Genomic DNA, 24,754 nt, shown 5'->3' on the forward strand with positions numbered 1-24,754 from the left:
AGCGATGCTGAGGAAGATGGAGGATAGACCAAAGATTGAGGGCGGTGGGGCTCTCGCGGCTTTGATTGGAAGACCTTCCGGCCGCGTGCATTGAAGGCTAAATCACAATACTTTGCCAGCCCAATTATAACACCACCATGTTTCCTGCCTCGGCGTTACTTTGAGGACGTACACTTTGGGAGTTTGCATTGCGTGCTTAACAGAAAGACTGTAGTGCTTGGACGTGAGCCCACATCTTGATTTTGTGCCACCTGCCTGAAGACTCATTCGGTGAGTGCATTCTCTAAATGGAAGCATCCTGTTCCAACAAATGTAACACACTGCGTTCAATTCCCAGGTGTCCATGCCTGAGGGGTTCAAAAACAATGGGAATTCCGGTGAAAGGAGATGGGTTATTACATAGTGGCTGCTTGACTTTACTGTTTTAGTCCAGTTTATTGCCATGATCAAGCGGAATTCTTCAATAAGTCAGTCATTTTCATCCCATAACTAATAGTTTGTGTTATTCTAACTAAATCAGCTGGAATTAACGTAAATTATTCTGTTTTTTTTTAATGCATTGCACCGTAAATTACTTCTCAGTGTTATTTGAAGAAGTTTTCTTTTAAAGTCTGGAATAATTGAATCCTTTTTTCTTTAAAAAGAAAAATTTAACACGAAAATGATATCATTTATTCCTGCATCCAACAAGTTTTAAACCCGTAAATCTTGGCATCGTACATGCAATAATATCATTGTGAGAGATGTAAAATGGAAAAAAAATCAAACTAAATCCAAGGAATTCTCTATTTCGCAACAATGATGTCAGTTTCAATTTGAATTTAGAAATGTTAAAGGTTTGATTTTCCCTATATTTGTAATATATTGTAAAAAAAAAACTGCAGTTAGGTTCTCAAAATCAACGTTAAGTTCACATACAGTAGTTCAATGAGCCTCTACTCTTTGCCATGGCCTCACTTACTTCGTTCCCTTAGCCCCAGCCCTCCGCAGTACATGGTGCCACCCTCGTCGCTGTATTGTACACATGGTTGAGTTTACCATGTGCGCTGCCGTCTCATCAGACCCACTGCATTGTGATCTACTGACATTTTCATCACCTCCCCGTAGCAGCATAGGTTAACCCAACATCCATGCGTCCCTAAAAAGCTGAGAGTAAATGTAGGCTCTGCTTTCATGGTTACCCCCACTTTTTGCTGGTGTTATGCTTTCTGATAGATACATCTGCCAGTGGATTCCTCACCTTGTGAATATCCCCTTGCATCAGCAACATTCGGAAATTGTTTTTGTAGTTCGCACCGACGTGGACGACGTCACAGAGGCACGGCATCGCGCGCGACTCCGCTGACGTCACCGACACCATAATAGGCCCACGCTGGCGTGATGACATCAGTTCCCTTTTTTCTGCGTCGTCGACGCAAATGGTTTTCAAGGGATCGTCTGTAGCTGCATTGTAACTTTGTTACTTTGCGTTTCTACTGGTGTTTTCTTGTCTTCTGTCGTGATGACTTCGATGAAGATTGGATTTAAAGCGTGCGGAGAATGTGGCAAGATGAGGTCTATCACTGATCCACACGAGTGCTGCGTTTGGTGCTTGAGCTCCGATCATGACGTCGAAGATTGTCCTTGTAAAAAGATGACTCCAAAGGCACTCAGGGAGAGGGAGACAAAACTCCTCGTAGCGAAGTTGAAAAGCAAAAAGGATAAAAAGAGTTTGAGGTCACAAACTCGGCCTTCGAGGTCGAGGTCTCGTTAGAGGTCGCACTCTGAGTCGTCGTCGGCGCATGCTTCGAGGTCTTCGAGAAAAAAGCATTAGAAGACGAGTCATGAATCTCGCCATCACTCTGAGAAAGACTCGAGTTCAAGGCCGAAGTCACAGGTGAAGTTACTTCGAAAGGAGGCAGTGGCCTCGGCTTCGGAAGTACAGGTCTCCGAGGGTGAGGCTTCGTGTGCGGATTCACCTGTGTCACCGAAGCAGTTGCTGAATCCTTCTCCGAATCCATCCCATCCTTCTGGTCAAGAAGATGAAGGTGATGAGGAAGAAGGAGAGGGCGAGGCTTCATTGTCTACGGGATCGTCGACCCCGGTGCACCAGCCTGAGGTGGAGGCTGAGAAGACTGTGCTCCCTCAAGAGCAACCTGGGGGCTTTTATCCAGCCTTTCCGGCTCCAGGTCAGGATCCAACTCAGTTCCTGAATGCCATGTTTGGAGTTTACTCCAGGGCAATGTACCCCTCTGGTGCACCAGTTGGTCCGACGGGCCCATTAGCATTTAATCTAGGTGTACCCCAGGCTTATGCTCCTGCGCCTTTTATACCTTTCATGCCAGCTCCAGCTCCGCATTGGCATTTTCCGAAGCCTCAGACGCCGAATCCATCGACGCCGATACCCTCGACTCCGATGCCGAATCCAGTTTGTCCTCGGGTTAAGCTGCCTCGCCCGACTTCGAGGTCGGTGTCGGCTGCGGCTCCGGTGGAGTCGCTCCCGGATCCGTCAACTTCGTTTATGAAGAAGAGGTCGAGGCGTGAGGCACAGAGGCTTCTGGAAGAAGAGAGGTATCGTGATGAAAATTTGGAGGAAGGTGAACTGCTGGATTCGGAGGATCCTTTTGATGACCTGAGAGAGGCTAGTGGTCTTGAGCTGTCTCCTGAGTGGGATTTGGCCTCTGTATCTGACGTACCTTCCAAGGATGTAACACCTTATCACGTTGTTATTAAGAAGGCTGCAGACTTGTTGAATATTACTCTGCCTACTGCTGAATACAAGTCTAACATTCTAACTGAGGTCCTTCACTCTCCTTCCTCTGTTATTGAACCAATGCTCCCATTTAATGACGCTTTGGCTGAGCCTATTTATGAAGTGTGGAAAAAACCTCTGACAGCTCCTGCTGTTTCAAGGGCTGTTGCGAGGAGGTATAGAGTGGCATATGGTGACCCAGACTTTTTGTCAACGCGCCCCCTGCCAGAGAGCTTGGTTGTGCAGGCTGCCTGCCCAAAAAGTCTACGGGTGCTTTTCCACAGGTTACTGGGGAAAAGGAAACGAGGAAGCAAGACCAGGCGGCAAAGTAAATCTTTTCCTCAGCCAGCATGGCGCTAAAGTCTACAAATGCAACTTGCCTGATGGGTAGATACATCCATGCTTTGATGGATTCCCTCAAACAATTGGTGCCTAAAATTCCTGAGAACAATAAGAAGGATTTTCAGGAGGTGATTTCTGACACTCGGGCTGCGGCGAGGCAGGTAATCCAGAGTGGGCTGGACACGGCCGATTCAGTGGCGAGAGTAATGGGCTTTTCAGTGGCCCCTAGGAGAGCTGCGTGGTTGAAATCTTCGGAATTTTCTGCAGATGTTCAGTCTGCTTTGATGGATCTGCCCTTTGATGGGTCAGGGTTGTTTGGTAAGAAAGCTGACGCTGCTTTAGAGCAGTTTAAAGACAGCAGAGTGACAGCAAAGTCTTTGGGCCTTCAGACCAGGGGCTCTTTTGGAAAGCGATTCAGAGGATTTGGCAGATCTTCCTTTCGGGCCTACAAGCAATCACAGCAGCAGCCGCAGCAGCAGGAAAATACGCTGTACAAGTCGTACAGGGGCAGACAGAGAGTTCGTCCTAGAGGTCGCCAAGCTTCCTCCTCTTCTTCCTCCTCCTCCTCCTCCTCTTCCCCTTCCCAGCCCCCTGCCACCACAGCAAAGCAGCCCTAGATCCGCCATTCCGGATCATGTGGGCCCAGTGGGGGGCCGGCTTACCCATTTTCTACGAGATTGAGAACCCAAAGATCCGATGTAATCAATTCCCAATCTCGTGGAGAATGGGTATGCTCTTCCATTTCGGGAATTTCCCCCCAATTACCCTCCTTGCCAGGGTTATTGTTAGGAGGACCACCTGCTGCTCCTGCAGGAAGAAGTCCTGGCACTGTTCAGAAACGGTGCGATAGAGGTGGTTCCGGAGCAGGAGAGGGGTCAGGGATGCTACTCCCGGTATTTTCTGATCCCCAAGAAGGATGGCAGACTTCGTCCAATCCTGGATCTCATGGTTAGTTAGTTAGTTAGTTAGTTCTTGCACCCTCTGCATAACTCCAGAGGCGGAAGCCGGGAGCTACGAGTTGGCTATCTCTGTGATTTTTAAAACTGTATTGTGTAATTTGGACACTTATTCTGCTTTCCTTTGTTGTGTTTTAACCTGCGCCGTGTATCCCTGCACTTCGTATTTCTCCTGAGGCGGAAGCCGGGAGACGCTAATATTCTCAAGATAATATTTTTAATAAGTGAAACTTGTATACCCACCGCATCACTGCCTTAATCTGCGCCGCACTCCGCCTCTTTTGCATTCACTCAGCCGATTAGGAGCGGGGCTGCAGTTGGGGATTAGCAGGCTGCCTGTGGCTTAGGGGGACATCTTGGGGGAGGCAGGCTCGCAGGTCGGTGGTCCAGGCTTGCTGGATCGCGCTGTGACGCTATAAATCAAGGCAGTCCTGGCTCGGCGCAGCGGACGCGTCTCCCACGCGCCCATGGAGCGCCAAAGGAAGGCCCATCTGTGCCCGTCCGCGCAGAGGACGTGCCAGGGGCCAGGCGGGCTGCCCCTCGTTTCTGCTTACTGGTAGGGAGCTCCCTTTATTCCTTAAACACCCTACTTTCCCTAAGGCCCCCATCTAAATCATGTCAGCATACTTTTCCCCCTGACAAGATACATCTTGCTCACTCTTGTGGTTGTAATCATGGATACAATAGGAATATACATTTTAAAAAGTTGCCTGTGTCCACTAAAGCACCGAGGACTACTTCCTCTGTAAAAGAGGTAGGTTTCCTTATTAACGCTAGGTCTCTGTGCAAAAATAATATTGCATTCAATGATTTTGTTTTGCAAAGGAATCCTTCCTGGGTTTTTATCACTGAGACTTGGGCCTCAGAATCTTCAGGCCCTGACCTGGTCGCCGCCATTTCCCGGGCTATGTTCTGACTAGAATGGACAGAACGGGGTGAAGAGGTGGTGGCCTAGGAATACTGCATAAGACCTCTTTCATTTGCCGGTTTGATTTTCTTTCTACCTCGTCCGATACCTTTGAGGCTTTATATTTTTCAATAAATTCCACCTCTACAGTTTCCTTCTCAGGTATCCTTTGTTATAGGCCTCCGGGTCCTAGAACTTCTTTTACCCAAGGCTTGAGGAATCTTTTTGAACCTTTCCTGGATAGGCCTAACTTTACTCTCCTAGGCGATTTTTAATTTTCACTTAGAGAAAGTTAGCTCTAGAGACACTACTTCCTTGGTGGAATCCTTAGCCCCATGTGGCCTGATTCAGCTCGTGGGTGGTTCCACCCACTTAGCCGGCCACACGCTTGATGGCATTTTTTCCAATAACACCAGACTCAAGATAGGAACCCCGATTCCTCTGGCATGGTCAGACCACCTGGCAGTGCCCTTTGAGCTGAATGCTCCCCAATCCTCGCCTTCTCCCGCTGACACCAAGATATGGGAACTCAGACGAAATTTTAAGCAGTTTAGTAATGAAACTCTGGACTTTTCTAAACGGATTGCCTGCACCAGGACGCCAGAGGAGCACGGCGGACTTGCTGCTTAGCTGACCCTTTTGCTACCACTGTCTCCACGACTCGCCGGACCCGCTTCGCGGGTCCCGCAGCGTGTCGCTTGCCAGGAGGCAGCACCAAGGATTCCAGGAGGAGCGCGGGGACAGGCGAGTGAACCAGCGGGGCTGCGAGCATAGGCAGGGGACTCCAGTGTCCAGGAGCCCCTGCGCGCCCAATCAGCAACACCTGGGCTGCTCTCCCCGCTGGCCACGCCCCCCCGCCAACGGAGGTAAAAGCTGACTTCACCTTGAGCCTGTGGGACCCTTTTCTAAACGGATTGCCTGCACCAGGACGCCAGAGGAGCACGGCGGACTTGCTGCTTAGCTGACCCTTTTGCTACCACTGTCTCCACGACTCGCCAGACCCGCTTCGCGGGTCCCGCAGCGCGGGTCCCGCAGCGCGGGTCCCGCAGCGCGTCGCTTGCCAGGAGGCAGCACCAAGGATTCCAGGAGGAGCGCGGGGACAGGCGAGTGAACCAGCGGGGCTGCGAGCATAGGCAGGGGACTCCAGTGTCCAGGAGCCCCTGCGCGCCCAATCAGCAACACCTGGGCTGCTCTCCCCGCTGGCCACGCCCCCCCGCCAACGGAGGTAAAAGCTGACTTCACCTTGAGCCTGTGGGACCCTTTTCTAAACGGATTGCCTGCACCAGGACGCCAGAGGAGCACGGCGGACTTGCTGCTTAGCTGACCCTTTTGCTACCACTGTCTCAACGACTCGCCGGACCCGCTTCGCGGGTCCCGCAGCGCGTCGCTTGCCAGGAGGCAGCACCAAGGATTCCAGGAGGAGCGCGGGGACAGGCGAGTGAACCAGCGGGGCTGCGAGTATAGGCAGGGGACTCCAGTGTCCAGGAGCCCCTGCGCGCCCAATCAGCAACACCTGGGCTGCTCTCCCCGCTGGCCACGCCCCCTCGCCTAACATCCAATGAAGACATAGTTGTAGAGACATAAGGAGCGCAGTATCCCCGCTTCGCAGGAGCGAGCGGGAGAAGCCCGGGACAAGGGCGGGACTGTCTGTGGCCGTCCGGGGCCAGAGGAGGCCGGGCTGGGCCATTTTACTAACATTTTCTTCCTATTTTTAAGTCATATTAACTGGTATATTTATTTTTTACTGTTTGAGTCTAAAGTGACGTCTGAGTCCCCATATTTGGAAGGAAATAATCCTGTGGCTTTGTTGACTGAGTACTGAGGTTGGTGTTAATCTCGCTCGTTGTATTTTTAAAAAAATGACTTTAAGGTCTGGTAAAGAGAGGCAAGTTCAGGTCTCCACCTCCAATGGTACTTTTACTGGTACAATTGATCAATTCTTTAAACGTTCAACTGCTATACTGGAGAAGGAGATCGCCTTAGTTGAAAAACGCCTTTCGCTTGATATCATTACAGGCAAGCGTTCTTCACTAGGTAAAATTAATGAGGCTGTCTCCCCTGTCCCACTCTCCACGTTGAACGCTGATAGCCTTCTTGACAATGTAGAAGCAGTGTTGGCAACTGCTCCTGAGACTCACACTGTGGAGATAGTGGATTCAAACCAGGAAAGTGCATTTAATACTGCGCATGATAATTTACCAAATGGTGGGACCATTTACCTAGATCAGTCCAGGGATAATTCTGGTCTCTCGGACTCACCAAAACTTAATATTAGTACTGAACAAATGGATTCCCTTTCCCAATCACAACAAACACCCACTCATAACCCTGGGAAACGCAAAAGGATAGACTCACCGGACATGGAGGAACAAACTGAGGGGCTGGGAAACGTCACTCCATCCCCCCCCACAGCTACCTATCACTAACGCTGCTGTCCAGTCAGGGGAAGGTGAGACCATAATTAGCATCACAGAAGGGATATTCTTGGCTAAAATTGAGCTGCTATTCAAATCTCTACTTTTACCGCTATTTGAAAGGACAAGGTTATTAAACACTAAAATGGATTCCTTAGATATGCTAGTAAAAGATAATATAGCGACCTCTGACAGAATCCTCGCCAGCCTAACATCTGCTGGTCTGACCCCTCTTGTCCCGACCATCCCGAACCCCACCATCATGAATAATAAAGCAGGGGGTAATAGCTCTAAGGTGGGACCCTCTATACCAAAGGCCCCGCAAAAAACTGTACCCGCTCCCAAGAAAGCAACTTCTACAGAGAACTCTTCAAGGCCAAAGCCTGTAAAAAATCTGCAGGTCCAGAAAAACCCCACTTCCACTAGGGGCCAAAACACAAGCCACCAGCCCATCGCCTAACCCATCCCAAAAAAACAGTGTGTGAACCTCCCACCAGAGTCAGTGCCTTATACAATCATCTTAACTGGCGTGGCTCCGCTTGTAGATGGTAAGAGGGAAACACACAAGGATCTTTATAATAAGGTTACATTCTGGCTCAATAAAAACCGGCCACTCCCTCCTAACCTAAATCCCGAAATACTCAATGTAAGGAGGGTGGATTGGATAGGTTTTGGTAAGAAAGATCTTGAGGGGGATTGTGTGGTAGTTAGCTTTAGAGAGCCTTGGGTTGCTGAATACATCTGCAGGGAACCAAAATTCGGAAGAGTTGGGGATGTGCAAACTTTATCGTTGCATTATTTTTACCCAGCTTTATATGCAAATAGATCCCAAACTCCGTTTCATCACTCAAGAAGGGACAGGTCTAGAGGGAGATTCCACTTTGACACTCCGCTTTATCCAATGTTCTATCCCCACCTTGCGAACCGGTTTGCTCCCCTTTCTGGTCTGGAAGGTGTGGATTGACATGATGTAGAACCTTTGGTCACTGGGCTTTCTAGCGCTGTAGTAACCTGCTCCCCAAATAACGTGAGTGCCCCTAGGGTAGAGACTGTCCCAGTATCAAGTGCAATAACACAGAGGGTGGTAACAAGGGAAACATTTTCATCCAGTATCCCTAGACCTTCGATCTCTGAGGATGTTGTGAACTTAGTTGCCAAGATGGCAGAGAAACCAACTCACACCCTCGCAGTCTTGTCTTGGAATATAGCGGGTCTAAAGGGGAAAATGTCAGAGGCGGACTGGGGCTCCTTTATGGATTTACACGATGTAATCATCTTACAGGAAAGTTGGTCAACTGACGCTATATATCGGGTTGGCTACCTTAATTATTATAAACCAGCCTGTAAAGGACCTAAGGGTCGCCCTTCAGGAGGTCTGGTTATTTGGATTAGACAATCCTTAGCTATTACTATTACAGACCTTCCTACTCTGAGCAATGACATTCTAGCCTTGAAATTAACCGGTAAAAATAACCAGGACCTTTTCCTGATTAATATATATGCAAGAGGGCAACCAGGTGGGAAGCCTGCGGGAGTGGTAGCTGAACTAGACTCCCTATTGAATAATATTAGTAGAGACAAATGTGTCATGGTGGCAGGTGATTTCAACTGTTCTTTCGAACCGTTTCCCAATCTTGACAGTGGGGGATATGGGGAAACTGATCAGATTTGGAATATTCCCCCTTTGTCTATTCCTCCAATTAAAAAAGTTACGGAGGCAGTTATGCAGTGGTTGGGTCTTTGTCTTGAATGGGATCTGCGTGCAGCAAATGGAAGGACCAAATCAGACTCGATGGGAAAGGTTACATTTGATAATTCCCAGAAATCGAGCCGCATTGATTATTTTTTGTTAAGGATAGAGTTTTGGAAAATATTGGTGGACATGGAAGTAGTCACAAGACCTGAGAGTGATCATAATCCCCTGGTAATAAAATTATCAGTGTATGAGGGTCTCCTCATGAATTCTGCAACCAATATTGCTACAGCAGACGCTGGTCTTACGAATGATTGCAGAAGGGTACGATGGGCTAGGTTCCTAGACAACCCTGCTACTACCAATAGGGTTGCCACAGAGGTCTTAGCGGCTACAAACCTGATGGTACCCATACTTGATGCGTGAACCTCACTTGATCAAATCGGGACGATTCATGAGTCTCTTTTTAGTAAAATTAAGTCTTTTTTTATTGAACCCGTAAAAGGAAGAAATAATGGCCCAGCACAAACTAGGATGAAATGGTATGACAAGACTTGTCGTATTGCCCATAGCTCTCTGTTAACTGCTATTAAATCCAAATCACCTATGGATATAAGGATAGCTAGGGTTAATTATAGGAAAGCATTAAAAGTGGCAAAAATTACATGGGATGATCAGCATTGGTTAGATTTATATCAGGCAAGTACCTCATCTAACCAACAAAAATTTTGGGAGGTTGTGAAATGGGGAGGGTCGGGGGAACTGCACACTCCGGTAAACCATGTCCCTGCAGAGCAATGGGTCAAGCATTATGAGGCACAGTTCAGCCACACGGAACGGATCTCCCTCACTATTAGGGAAGATGCCAGTGTGCAGTCTGAGGTGCCCTCACTTGACCACATTGTTTTCACTGAAACTGAAGCTATTTCTGCTCTTAAACAAGTGCAGAATGGCAAAGCCCCCGGCATGGACTGCATCCCTGCGGACCTCTTTAAGTATGATCAACCACATTGGGTCCCGTTCATAACAATTTTAGCAAATGCAATAGCCAGAGGGACTAGGATCCCAAACTCCTGGAAAGGGGCTGAGATCTTGCCAGTGCACAAAAAAGGGGATAGATCTGATGCGGGAAATTACCGACCCATCAGCCTCATCGATGCCCTACAAAAGGTAATAGCCAGAATGCTTTTAGGGAAAATCCATACGTGGATGTCAGAAGTCGATATTCTGTCTCCACTGCAGGCGGGTTTTAGGGCTCACATTAGCACAGTTGATCAGATACTAAGATTTGTCATGATCTATTGGAAAACTGTGTTACTGAGAGATGGGAAGATTTTCGCTGCATTTGTGGACCTCAAATCAGCGTTTGATCTGGTCCCCTGAGGGAAGATGTGGGCAGCTTTGAGAAGGATGGGGGTCCCTATTGCACTACTAGAACTTACCATTAGGATGCATGAGGGAAACTTTGCAAGAGTCAGATGGGGTCGTCCGGGCCAGGTTACCGAATCCTTCCCCGTGACTCGCGGTGTGAGGCAGGGCTGTGTCCTGGCCCCCACCCTATTCATACTCTTCATTAATCAGGTGGTTAAGTTCCTCTCAGAAACCCCTACTGATGCTCCTTCACTGGGTGGGACTAAATTCCCTCTTTTAATTTTTGCAGATGATACTCTCATACTGGCCAAAACACAGAAGGGTTTACAGGCAGCAATAAATAAATTTATGGACTTTTGCAATGAAAACGATCTTGAGATCAATATTAATAAAACCAAGTTCATGGTCCTGACAAAGAAAAAACCACTGAGGGGCCATGTTTTAATGAATGGGTCTAGACTGGAGCAGGTTGATGTAATGACTTATCTTGGTGTTACTTTGGATTATAGGCTGCGATGGAAAGAGCAAATAGCGGCACTCAGTCTGAAATTTGCTCGCCTGTCCGGTTGTCTAGTAAAAGAGCAGCGGTGTTCCCTGACCAAAAGAGTTCTGCCCGCACTTAAAATTTATAGTGCTAAAATTAGCTCAGCCATATTATACGGGGCCGATATTTGGGGTTGTGTGGACTTGGCTGTCCTAGATAGGATACAGAATAAATTCCTTCGAAATTTAGTCAGTCTCCCTCCCTCAACACCAGTCCTTCCACTCTTGATGGATATGGGCATTTATTCCATTAAACACCAGGCCCTCTATAGGATGGTGGCGTTATGGAGACGCATATGGTGTACCCCGGAACTGGCTATGTTTGCCCTTGAATTACAGGATGTGAGAAAGCAACAAGGGGCGGGTGATATACCATGGCTAAAGCTAATTAAGAATACTCTTACCGAAATGGGTCTTCCCTTGCTTTGGTCGGAGCCGGGTTCTCATACCTTCCCTACAAAGAAAGAATTTAAACTTCTTTTTTGGTCCATGGTAAAAACGGAACACGTCGCACTCTCAGAGAAATCGAACTTGACAGGCCAGTTTTTGCTCCATAAAGCAGTTCCCCATAAAGAAGTATATTGGGATGTTATCCTTAAAACATTAGATAGGAAACTATACCATCAGTTTCGTGTAGGTACACTGCCACTGAGGGCTTTTACTAGTGGCTGGCAGAAGACTGAGTCAACCTTCTGCCCCTGTTGTACCGATTGTAAAGAAACACTAGGTCATTTTTTATTTGTTTGTACTGCTTATCGTGAACCGCGTTATAAGTGGCTGAAACCTATATGTACTAGACTAAACACCCGAGTGAGTAGTGAAGCATTGTACATTTTGAGAACTAACACTTCTGAATGGCTAACCATTGGATTGCCCAAATTCCTTGGGTGGGCTTGGCTAATAAGGATTAAGTCAGTTCATAGCATCATGACCTGAATAACTCATATAATATGTTAGTCTACTATTTTTTGGTCTTTGATTTTACCAGTATTGATGATCTGCCTTTTTATACATGCTTAAATGTTTCTACAATTTCTCCTGACGTCTTTATATGTATGTTTAATTGAGATTTTTAACTATTTTTGTCTTGCTTTAACTATTCTTGTCTTGTTTTTTCCTGATTTTGCTTAGTATGCTCATATAAATATTTATGACTTTATGACTCTGTCACACCAATTGTATTTTATGTAATTTTTGTTTATATGTGTGTCTTTTATGATGAAAAATCGAAATAAAGACGTTGAAAACTGAAAACTGAACTGAAACTCTGGCCCCTTTTGTGAACGAGCTTAGCTCTTCTTCTAATAATGACATAAATTCTGCAACAACGGACTTGGCTAGTTCCATCTCTAGAGCCGTAGACATTCTGGCTCCCGCTAAGCAACACTACTGTGCTCGTAAGAGTCCCTCCATGCCTTGGTTCTCTGATCGTCTTAGAGGTCTGAGGCAGGCCTGTAGAAAACAAGAAAGGAAGTGGCATGCCCATCCTGAACCCTCTGGAAAAACACAACACAAACTTCTCCTTAAAGCATACAAATCAGCGATAATGGAGGAGAAAAGGGCTTACTATGCCAATCTGACGGCATCGCTAAAATCATCCAGAGATCTTTTTAGCATCATTGATTCTCTCTCTGCCTCTAAGACCGAGGATCCGATAGTTGAATCCCAGGAGCTCTGTGACAACATCTCAACTTTTTTCCACACTAAAATCGCTGATATTTATAACTCACTCGAACTCCTCAACGCAGAACTGGATGCTAGCGCTCTTCTGCCCTCCTCCCATGCACCTGTCCCACCGGTTGTGAAGCCAGTGTCGAGTTTTCTTGACTTTCCTTTGCTCACTCTAGAAGGGACTAATCACCTCCTTGATAGCACAAGGTCAGGTTCTCCCCTGGACCCTTGTCCCTTAAAAACCTTGAAAACTTGTAGGGAGGTGATTGTTCCCCCCCTCCTTGAGGTGATGAACCGGGCTATTACAGAGGGAATTTTTCCATCCCCATGGAAAATGGCGGTGGTTAAACCGCTTCTGAAAAAGGCTTTTTTGGACTCGGGGGTCTTTAAAAACTTTCGTCCAATTACTCGGTTCCTGCTAAAATTCTGGAGGCCCACCTAAATTGCCATCTCACCACCTTCATTGAGGACTCAAACCTCTTGGATACTTTGCAACCTGGCTTTCGAAGTGAACACAGCACAGAATCCCCCCTCAGTCGTTATTGACAACATCCGTGCTGAGGTTGACATGGGCCATACCACTCTTTTAGTCCTTCTCGACCTCACGGCAGCCTTCGACACCCTGTCCCCCTCGGTCTTGGTTTCCAAGCTGGGGGAGATAGGGGTTGGAGGCTCAGCACTTAGCCTCCTGGCTTCCTTTCTCCATCAAAGGGAGCAGAGAGTCAAGCTGGGCGAGTTTCTGTCCCCTTCCAAGCCTGTGCAATGTGGGGTCCCTCAGGGTTCTTCTCTAAGTCCCTTATTGTTAAACATTTAAGTGACCCCCCTTGCCTCAGTTGTGAGATCCTTTGGGTTTGAGGTGTTATCATTCACTGACGATACACAAATCTTGGTCTCCCTCACTCAATCGGTGGCCGACTCTGCCTCGAAGTTCAGATCTTGTATGGATGCAGTCTCTAAGTGGATGATCGGAACTTTTTAAAACTCAACGGCGACAAAACGGAGATTTTTGGAGGCAATCATGATATCTGGTCTAGTGACTGGTGGCCGGCTTCTCTTGGGGATTGTCCTGTCCCCTCTCACTCTGCCAGAAATCTGGGGGTCCTGATTGATGCCATTCTTTCTTTTGACCTTCAAGTCAGCAGGACTGTGTCCACCTGTTGTGGTATCATCAGGGTCCTCAGAAAGATTGCTGCATACCTCTCTCCAGCTGCCCGGAAGCAAGCTACAGTTGCTCTAGGCTCTTCGAGACTGAACTACTGTAATGCTTTGTACGGGGGTGTGAATAAGTCTTCTGTCCATCGCCTTCAGATGGTTCCGAATGCTGCGGCCAGGATCGTTCTGGATCTCCCTTGGCTTGCCTCAATATCACTGGCCCGGAAAAACCTACACTGGCTCCCTGTCCAGTCTAGGATTTCTTTTAAACTTCTCGTCTTGCTCATGGGGCTTTTTATGGCGCTGGCTCTGAAGGTTTCAGGTCCCTTCTTCAGCCCTACAGTCCTAGTAGAGTGCTGCGCTCCTCCTCTAAAAATCTTTTTCTTGTCCCGCGATTTGCAAAGGCTAGATGGGGAGGTAGATCCTTTTTCACTCTGGCGCCTACGCTCTGGAACTCCCTCCTTGCACTGCTGGCTGCTCAATCTTCGCCTGGCTCTTTCGTAAACAACTAAAAACCTGTCTCTTTCTGGATGCTCACCCGTAGATCCTGGATCTGGCGTTGCAGGACTCTGTGTTTGTTTGTTCTTCTCTGTTATTGTCGGCGCCTTGATGCCCTTGGGCTAAGTTGTGCCATACAAATCCCCCATCATCATCATCATCGTCATCATCAGGATCTTGAATCTTTACCTGAAGCAGGAGAAGTTCAAGAGGCCCACCCTTGCACAGGTTCTTCAAGCGCTGTTGGAAGAAGACTGGATGGTGTCAATCGACTTACAGGATGCGTATTTTCATATTCCCATCCTGAAGTCGAACAGGAAGTATCTCCGTTTCACGGTTGGATCGCAACACTACAAGTTTGCGGTCCTTCCGTTTGGTCTTACTACTGCACCTCGAGTCTTCACCAAGGTGATGGCTGTGGTGGCTGCACATCTCAGAAGATCGGGGATACCAGTATTCCCGTATGTGGACGATTGGCTGATCAAAGCAGAATCTCCAGAGATAGTGCTCCATCATCTGCAAGAGCCAACTCAGTTGTTGCACAGGTTGGGTTTTTCGATAAATGTACCCAAATCTCACCTGGTTCCCTCCCAGCTCAACCTGTTCATAGGTGCGGTACTGGACACTACTTTGTGTCGTGCATTCCCTCCACCTCAAAGGATTCACGACATACAGGAAATGATTCCTTTATTTTTCAATGGAGCAGTCGTTCCAGTCCTGAAGGTCCTTCGTCTGCTCGGTCTGATGTCTTCTTGCATTCTGTTGGTCAACCATGCAGGCTGGCACATGAGGGCACTCCAGTGGTGCCTCCGCAGGCAGTGGTATCAGCACAGCGGAGATCTCAGGGAGTCAGTGAGGATCTCGAGAGAAACTGCAGCGGATCTGTCTTGATGGAGCGTGGAAGGCAATCTGTCACAAGGAAAGCCTTTTCAACTACCTCCATCAGTGGCCACAGTGATAACGGATGCATCAACTCAAGGGTGGGGTGCTCATCTGGGGGATCTGGAAGTGAAAGGTCTTTGGTCTCCAGAGGAAAGGTTACTTCACATCAACCTTCTAGAGTTGCGGGCTATACGTCTGGTGCTCAAGGCCTTCCTCCCTTCCCTTCGCAGTCAGTCAGTTAAAGTCCTGACAGACAACACGACCGCGATGTGGTATGTCAACAAGCAGGGAGGAGTGGGGTCGCAGTGTCTCAGCAGGGAGGCTCTGCGTCGCTGGTCCTGGGTTCAGGACCATCAGATTTGTCTGATGGCATATCATTTGGCCAGAGTTCTGAACGTTCGTGCAGGCAGTCTCAGTCGGCAGTTCTCCGCCGACCACGAGTGGAGGCTTCATCCAGAGGTAGTTCGTCACGCATTTAGGACGTGGGGAACTTCTCAGGTGGACCTGTTCGCCACTCACGAGAATGATCACTGCCCGTCATTCTGCAGCCTCCAGTTTCCGATGCAGGGAGCCTTGGGGGATGCGTTTCAGTTGAGCTGGGACTCGCAACTCCTTTACGCGTTTCCTCCCATACCCTGGATTCCTCGGGTTCTGAGGAAGATTCGCCAAGACCGGGCCCAAGTTATATTGATCGCCCCGGATTGGCCAAGAAGGGTGTGGTACACAGATCTTCTCCACCTCTCCTCGTGCCCTCCGCTCTGTCTCCCTCACAGGGCAGATCTCCTCTCCCAGATGGAGGGGCAGGTTCTACACCCCCACCTCCAGACCTTACACCTTCATGCCTGAAGATTGAGCGGGGTAACAGGATTTCCTTTTCTCTCCCACACGATGTGGTGGATGTCATCTTATCGGCCAGGCGTGACTCTACCAAGTCCATTTATTCTTATAGATGGTCTAAATTTGTTGCTTGGTGTGGGGAGAATTCCATTGACCCTTTAAAGGCTTGTTTGTCCAATATACTTCAATTTGCACTCTCCTTGGCCCAGCAGGGATTTGCGGTGGCAACTATCAAAGGTTATTTGTCGGCCTTATCGGCTTTCCTTTGTTTGCCGAACCAGTCTCTTTCTTAAATCTCCTATTGTATTACGATTCATTAAGGGCCTTAACAATACATTTCTTCCTACACCTTTTAATGTGCCTCAATGGGACTTGAACCTTGTTCTTACATTCTTGATGGGTTCGCCTTTTGAGCCTTTACACAAGTGTCCCTTGAGACTTTTGTCTTTTAAGACTATTTTTCTAGTGGCAATTACCTCGTCAAGGAGGGTAAGTGAGCTTCAAGCTCTTAGTTCAAAGCCCCCATTTTTATCCATTCATGCTGAAAGAATGGTTCTCAGGACCAGGGCTGCTTTTCTGCCTAAGGTGGTAACTCCTTTCCATCTGGGGCAGTCCTTTACCCTCCCTACCTTCTATCCTCCCCCTCACCCTTCCAAGGAGGAGGAGAGATTTCACCGCTTGAAACCTAAGAGGGCGGTGAGCTTTTACCTGGACAAGAGAGTTCAGGTTGGATGACCAGCTGTTTGTTGGATTTGCTGGCTGCAAAAGGGGAAGGCGATGCACAAGCGCACGCTCTCGAGATGGATCATCCTCTGCATTAAGATCTGCTACGCCCTGGTGGGTAAGAAACCTCCTGAGGGTATAAGAGCTCACTCTACTAGAGCAAAGTCTTCTACATCTGCTTTCTCTAGGGGTGTACCTGTTGAGGATATTTGTAGAGCGACGACTTGGGCCTCCCTCCACACTTTCGCGAAGCATTACTGCTTGGATTCCGAGGTGAGGAGGGACGGCCACTTTGCACGTTCTGTCCTCCAGGATTTTCTGGTATAGGAGAGTGGGGACTGCTGTGGGACTCTATTCACAAGGTGAGGAATCCACTGGCAGATGTATCTATCAGAAAAACAAGTTACTTACCTTCGGTAACACTTTTTCTGGTAGATACAATATCTGCCTGTCGATTCCTCACTGACCCACCCGCCTCCCCGTTGTCCTCTCTTCTATACCTGAGTTACTGTAATGTATATATTTTTATTGTCAAAGGAAATGTTTATTGCAATTTGTTTTCCTGCATTGGCTTCACTCTGTGTGTGTTATCTTGACATTTGTGTACTGTGTATATATCTGCTGTCATCGGTCCGTCCGTGTGCCTCGAAGGCACAGAAAAAAAGGGCGGAACTGATGTCATCACGCCGGTGTGGACCTATTATATAGTCGGTGACGTCAGCGGAGTCGCGCGCGATGCCGTGCCTCTGTGACGTCCTCGAAGCTACAAAAAGAATTTCCGAATGTTGCTGACGCAAGGGGATATTCACAAGGTGAGGAATCCACATGCAGATATTGTATCTACCAGAAAAAGCGTTACCGAAGGTAAGTAACTTGTTCGTTTCGAACTAGTCTTATTTGGATCCTGCTAATCAGGACCCATGTCACTGTGCTGTCTCCCTTAATTTGACAATGGTAAGTACATTGGTACCTCCAAAATTGGCTACTGTTGTACCCTTGTAAGTCCTTAGTATATGGTACTAAGGTACCCAGGGCATAGGTATATCCGGAGTCTCCCATGGGCTGAGAATTTATTATGCCACCCATGAAATATCACTCAAACTCTGACTACAGACCTGCCATTGCAACCTGCGTGAGTGGGTACTTGCACCCCTAACCACAGATATGTTTCCTTATATCTGAGGTCGCTACACTTAAAACCTATACGTCACTACTATGGCAGTCTTGTCAGTCCTGAGGGCAGGGTGCTTGGCTACAAGTGTGAGGGTGCCCCTGCATGAGCGGAGCACCCCTACAAACCCCTGAGTCGATTCTCCAGGCTTTGTAAGTATGGTCGGCCATTTAATATATATAATGGACATCAAGTCAATTACCAGATGTCTAACTATATATTGGCTGTTTGGTATCAAATATGTTGTAATCTTACCCCAACACAGATTCCAGTATTGGATGTAGGATTCCATGCACCGGGGTTAGGGGGGGCCCTCTAGAGTGCCCCCCTTGTATTCCCGGTACTAGCCTTTGAGAGTCTAACAGCAAGCTAGTGCTGCTGCCGACCACAGAAACATTTCTGCACTCCTGCTGATGAGCTGAGCTCAAGCAGGGGAAGGCAGAACAATATGTTTCATGCCTCAGGGAGGTGTGACCACCTCCCAGACAGGACTTAGTGTATTGGGCTGGGGCGTGGGTACTTGCCACCAGCACCATCAGGCACATTTGGTGCCCTCCTTGCATACTCCAGTTTGAGCCACTTCAGGGAGCCTAGGCTCCTGCTCTGGCACAAAACTAAACAAAGGACATGGGAGTATCTTCCCCTCTGGGAGGGATCATTGAACCGTCCCACCTCTTTCCCTAGAGCTTACCTGTGGGTGGCTCTTCAGATTAATTGTTGGACAAGATTTAAATCCGAAACCAGTTAAACTTTAACCATATGGGCACCTTGTACTTCGCTGGCCTTCACCTGTAACTGAGACTGCACCAAGGAAGACTCCCGCTGCTCCTGGTCTTGCTGTTCTGTAAGTCTTCTTCGTCATCTGTGCCTGTGCTTCATCCAGGTTACTCTCCAGGCCTGTGGGCATCACAGACACACAAAGGAATTTCCCTTGGAGTGAAGAAGTCACTCTCCTGCATCAGAAGGCACCACATCAAAGCTGACCGGTCTGCTGCTCTTGACGTCCCACAGACTCCAAAAGGCTTTGCAACACATTTGGTGGTGCTACATGTCCCTCAAGGCCTGACCTGTCCTCTCTGTAAGATTGAGACCAGTATCCCTTGTCTGAACCGATTGACCAGAAACTCTGTGCACCGCGTTGACTTGCCAAGGCGTTTTGATTTTATTCTCCACAGATCTTCGGACTACAAGAAGCTCCAGCATCTCTTGCTGGAAAAGATCTTCGTTCTCACCGCATCCTCTGCACCGTGGGCCTGCATCTTTGGTGAGCTGCTCAAGGTCCTCTTGCAACTCTTGTGCCTTCGACCTGTGGTTCTTCTTGAGGGTCTTCTTTGGCTTCAGTGGGCTCCCCTGCTTGCTCGGTGCCTGCTCGGACTACCCTGCACTTGGTGAGTCCATTGGACCTTGCAGGTCCCAACGTTGCACCTTTTTAATTTACTACGTCTTTTGCTGCTGCCAAAACTTGTTGGTGCTCCTGCTGGACCCAACTCCCTTGTCCTTGGCTTCCGACGTGGGGCAGCTCGTGAACGGCTCCTGGTCTTCCACAGAGTCACCTGGTCCTTACAGCTGCTGCGACAAGGTCACTATCAACACTCCTGCATCCTCTGTCATCGGTGGTAATTGGTCTTCCATGCCTCCTGGTCCCTTCTGAGTGGCATAGACTCTGTCCCCTCTGCTTGCAGGTACTTCTTTTCAAGAATCCGTCCTTGGATTCCTCTGGACTCATTCACCTTCTTCTCCAGCTGCATTTTCACTGAAGTCCTCCATTGTGGTCTAAGAAGGTTTCCAACGTTACTTCGCACCTATGCACCGGCTTCTCTGATCTAGGTATCCTGGTTTCTGGGGTTTCCACGGGTGAGGTAACTGTTTCCAATCTGTACCCAGCCTCTGTGGTGTTCCTTGGGTCCCCAGCTCTTCTGGTCCAAGTTCCGACTTCCGTCGCAGTTTGCATTCAACTTTCATTAGTATATGGTTTGGTCTCCCTTGGAGACCACTGTGTATTTGTGCTTGCTTACTTACTGGTTTACTTTAGAAATATTGTGTATTGTGTTGATATCTCCGGGTAGGAGTTATACCAATGTGTTGGTAACTGTGTATAATAAATATACTTATTTTTATAACTATATAACTACACTGTGTGTTTTTTCTCGTTTAACCTGCACTATATGATTAGTTCTGGTAAAGCAAGCTGCTTAACACTCCACCTGGACTAAGCCTGAAAGCCGCTCTCCACAGTTACCACTTAGAGAGCTTTCCATGGTTGTCTAAGACCACTAAACTCACTTTAAGGATTGCCTCTATTAGTGCAAGCTGCTTCACTTAAATAAGTGTGCACCATATACTAAGCCAGCCTCCTACAGTAAAGAAACCTGCTGTCATGGGAAAGTGGACTCAGTGTAATTGCCGGGATGATCGCCTTTGAATGAGTCATAGAAATTCACAAAATGTACTAATGCTGTGCAGTTCTATGCTGAAAGGTCGAGGGTCCCACTTTGGCAGTTTGGAATCAACGGTTCTTTCCTTGCCCCCTTGTTAGAGGTCTTGTTCTAAGACACGACCTGTGCCATAGGTTCCAGGGTTCAAGCATTTTGACTGGCCGATATTAAGAGCTTGTTGGGTCACTGCTTTGCCATTCCTGTCCTCATCTTCAGGAAGGGTCAAAGTTGTAGGAACATCTTCAATGCCACGAACAAGGTGCCATTTGTGTCAGCTGTGAAGGAGCTTACTGCTCATTTAGCCATATGTTGCTACTTTCCCAGAGTTGCTATGATACTGTTTATCTTAATAGGTGAGGATCCCAATTCCACATCTTACATTAGTTAGTAGGTTAATTATCTTACCCATGCAGGGAAGCCCAGTTCTGGCGACAGTATCGTAACCACAGGCATAAGAGGCACTTGTGAACACTCAAACAGAAAACAGTGTTGTTGGACAGGCCTCGTGGAAGGCCCGCTCCCTCCCCGCATGGCGGGGCCCGGGCCCCTGCTCCTCCTGTGTCCTAGACCAGAACTATCCCTGCAACCCACCGGAACTACCCACGGCCCGTCCCCGACGGAACTCCAGCTCCTGAACACCCCGGTTTCGGCTGGCCCGGGCCCCTTCCAGGACCAATGACCCCGGCCCAGCCGCCATTTTAGACACTACACGACAAGGCCGCGTGGCCTCGGATCGTCCCCGACCCCGGGCCTGGCCAGGCCCCGACATCGAGGCACCACCATCCACCCAGGAGGTGAAGAGACCACTTGGCAGGTCAATGGGAGAAGGAGTGTCAATGGCTCCCCTCTGCCAGGTGTCGATCGCCCCCGGCCTTCCCGGGCGCTGGCTCCACCGCCCTGCTGGGTGTCTGGACTCCCTCATCCCGGACAACCTGACCTCCAAGTGCGAGGGTCCGGACATCAAAGGGCGCCAGACCTATAACTGGGGCAGCTCCAGAGCAGGAAGGCCGTTGTATCCTGGAGTCGAGAGACACCGAGACAAACTCATCCTTGGAGGCCTGCTGGCGCTGCCGCGGCTTCTTCTCGTGAACCATCTTCCAGGCCTGCTGGCGCTGCCGCGGCCCTCCTTATCGTGAAACCATCTTCGAAGCCTGCTGGCGCTGCCACTGCCCTCCTCATCGTGAAACCATCTTCGAAGCCTGCTGGCGCTGCCGCGGCCCTCCTCACCGTGAAACCATCTTCGAAGCCTGCTGGCGCTGCCGCGCCCCTCATCATCGTGAACCATCTTCGAAGCCTGCTGGCGCTGCCGCGGCCCTCATCATCTTCAACCATCTTCGTAGCCTGCTGGCGCTGCCGCAGCCCATCCTTGCGAACCCTCAAGCTCGAGGATTGTGAGCTCCATCTCCTGCTGCTCCCGTACCGGCCCGGTACTAAGACTGTCCCGCTACCCCTTTTCCCCAAAGAGACTAGAATTGGCAGGATCCTCGTATCCTGGTCCCGCTGTATCGTTTATCACCTTGCCTCAAGATTTCTATATAAAGTGTGCAGAACTCCTCTTTGTGTGGTGTCCATCTGTGGGGGGAAAGTTACTTGTCTGTACGGTCACCGGAGAAGGCCCTCACCGGAGGCCTCTCCCCCTGTACTCGGCCGACCCTCCGGGTCTCCGTCTAACAAGTGTACACTTGAGATTTAACTGAGATTGACCCCCTGAAAGAGTGAGGGCAGGGTCACTTATCCACACTTATACCTCTTTATAAGCACACGGTTAAATGCACTCCCAGAGAGGCAGATAATGTAGTGTCAAGAGGATGTAAAAGCCTGAGGCGGAAGAGCAGAGCATAATTAGCGCAGTGCAAGTAGGGAAGTATCAAACTTCTGAGCTAATCTACATGAAAATAATACAGTAGAACACGACCTCACCGCAGAAGTGGAGGCAAAAGTTAGTTGATAAATTGCAGACCAGAATCCGCTCAATGGGGGGCATATTTCCATACCTCCATTGGAAGTAAGACAAGCTGATTGATCTTCCGGCCAAAATAGGGGGCACACATGTTATATCGAGGTCTGTAAGACAGGAGCAAATAAGAACTAAGAATAAGGAAGTGAAATCGGAGAAACCAGAAATTGGCATGACCAAAGCAAAGACGAATGCTTTTATCTCGGAGACAAATCGGAGATAGTGAAGGCCAAGGTTTATGACTTTCTTAAATCTTCTAAGGAAGGCTGAGGTTTATAACTTCCTAAAATGTCCCCAGAAAGAGGGATCATCCTCAGAAACATTTTCAAACGTGGCAGGTCCCGCTATGCCAGCAGCTACTGTTATGGTTACCCAAGACTGTGGGCGATCCATCGGCTATAAATAACCCTGCTGGGCAAATTCAGCTTAACATATCATATGTGAGGAAGGAGCTTAATAATAGAGTGGTAAGACAACCATGAGAGTGGACTTTGGTACACTACCCTCTCCCCCTCCAATCCCCCCCCCAATCCCCCCCCCCTCCCCCCCCCCCACAGATGATGGCTGGTACTCTAAAGGACCTTCTTCTTCCTGATTATCACTAAACACAAAGGGTCTGACCAAATTTAATAGCAAAGACAAACTGACAAAAGTACGAACCCCCTTCATATCTCCATCACACTGCAGAGCCATAGTGAGACTCTGAAAAGTATCGTAGTGGCAAGCATGTCAATAGAAGGCTGAGAGCAGCTGACTCTTGCCATGTGCTGCGAGCCCAGCAACCCACAAGGAAGCAAATTTGAAGGCAACTTGTGGAAGAGCACCAAAAGAAAACCACAGGCCTGCTAGTTTCCGTGCCCAAAATGAGTATGTAAATCAGGAGACATCGAATCAGTCAATTGTCAATTGATATATGGATCACACAGCAGGTGAGAAAAGATCAGCTGGGCAAATCACTGAGCAACCTGGGGGTAAAAATAATCAAGCAAAATAAGTAAAATTAGGCATGCATCATGAGGTAATCCGCCAAATCAAGGAAGGAGGAACAACAGAGACCAAAAACCAAAGTCCCCCCACTCCTCTAAAAAAGATACCACAATAAAAACAGTGCAGTGTGCAGTTATCCCTCGCTAAGACTTAGGCTATAACAGTATTTTCAAGAGCTGTGATGAGAAAGTGCCATCCTCTCCAATAAAGATACAGCACAGAAAAAACGGCTCTCTGATCCGCCACACCAGAACAATGTAACCAAATGGACGGTTTCATAACATAATGCTCCAGCTAAAGTAGTTCTAATACCCAAAGAGACAAGCTGGACGGGAGCTGTTGTAAGCAGCATAGATGGGTGGATCACAAGCCTAAGGTATTGCAGCGGCATGGAGCCGCAGTAAGCCATCAGAGTTTGTTTCGCGCCAGGAGGCGCTGGTTTTAAAGTCCTTCAGGGCTCCTGCAGCACGGGGGCCGTGGTATGCAACATAGAGGGGCGGGCTACAAGCCCCAGTTTTCACCACCACAGGAAGCCGGCCGAATTTGCTTCGTGCCAGGAGGCGCTGGTTTTAAAGTTTTCCTAGGCTCCCGTACTCTGCTTCTGGCTGTTGAAGGCTGGATCACTATAGTCAGTTGTAGACCACCTCCAGGTGATGGTGAACCTCTTGATATCGTTGGTGTACATAATCAATGCATCGGACTCCGTTTCAGAGGCTACCATTTATTGGAGCTATCCTAGACACAGTGCAGTTCAAGACCTTCTCTTTGCGCGACAAGTCCAGGACATTCAGATATGAGCATGATGTTTCCACCTCAGTCCTGAATTTCGGCGAGGACAGCGCTTAGGATTCTTGGCCTCTTACCCTCCTCCAACTTCCTGGTTGACTACACCAGGTGGCACATGCTGGTGCTTCGCCGGGATCTGAAGTTTCATTGCACTTAAGAAATCCTATTGAATGCCATCTACATTTTAGAAGTGATGGCTTACAATTTGTAGTAGTGGCTTCTTGAATCCAACTGGTTCAGCAAAAGGTTGTTCTCCATGCCCTCCTCCCCCCCCACACACACGCACACACACAAACAGACCTGGCAGTGGTGACTAGGGCATCACTTCTGGGTTGAAGAGGTTATCTAGGGATGTGGAGATCAGAGAAGTATGGTCTCCAACGGGCGCCCGGTGCCATATCAGTCTGTTAGATTTGTGGACCATTCATCTGCCACTTAAGGCTTTCCTGCTGCCACGGGCTGGTGCAAGTTTTAATGGACAACACCACTGCCATCTGGTATTGCAACAAGTAGGTTGGAGTGGGGTCTTTTAGTAGAGGATCGGTGCCTCTGGAGTTGGTTGGAACATCAGGTCTTTTCCCTGATAGCGAACCACCTGGTAGGATCCTTGAATGTCAAAGCGGACGATCTAATCATGAGGATGCGCTGGGTGTGGTTATATTTCGGCGTAAAGGTGGTTACTAAAAACCGACCTACCT

At 48.5% G+C, this 24,754-nt stretch overlaps 1 protein-coding gene across 1 annotated transcript in view; it reads left to right on the forward strand.

Annotated features, from left to right (window-relative positions):
• The window catches only part of ZNF451 (zinc finger protein 451), an 837,322-nt gene that overhangs the window by 801,248 nt on the left and 11,320 nt on the right, over positions 1-24,754 (forward strand). The gene's annotated exons all lie outside the window — the stretch shown is intronic.

The sequence above is a fragment of the Lissotriton vulgaris genome, chromosome 6, assembly GCF_964263255.1.
Source record: "Lissotriton vulgaris chromosome 6, aLisVul1.2, whole genome shotgun sequence".
Classification (NCBI taxonomy): Eukaryota; Metazoa; Chordata; class Amphibia; order Caudata; family Salamandridae; genus Lissotriton; species Lissotriton vulgaris.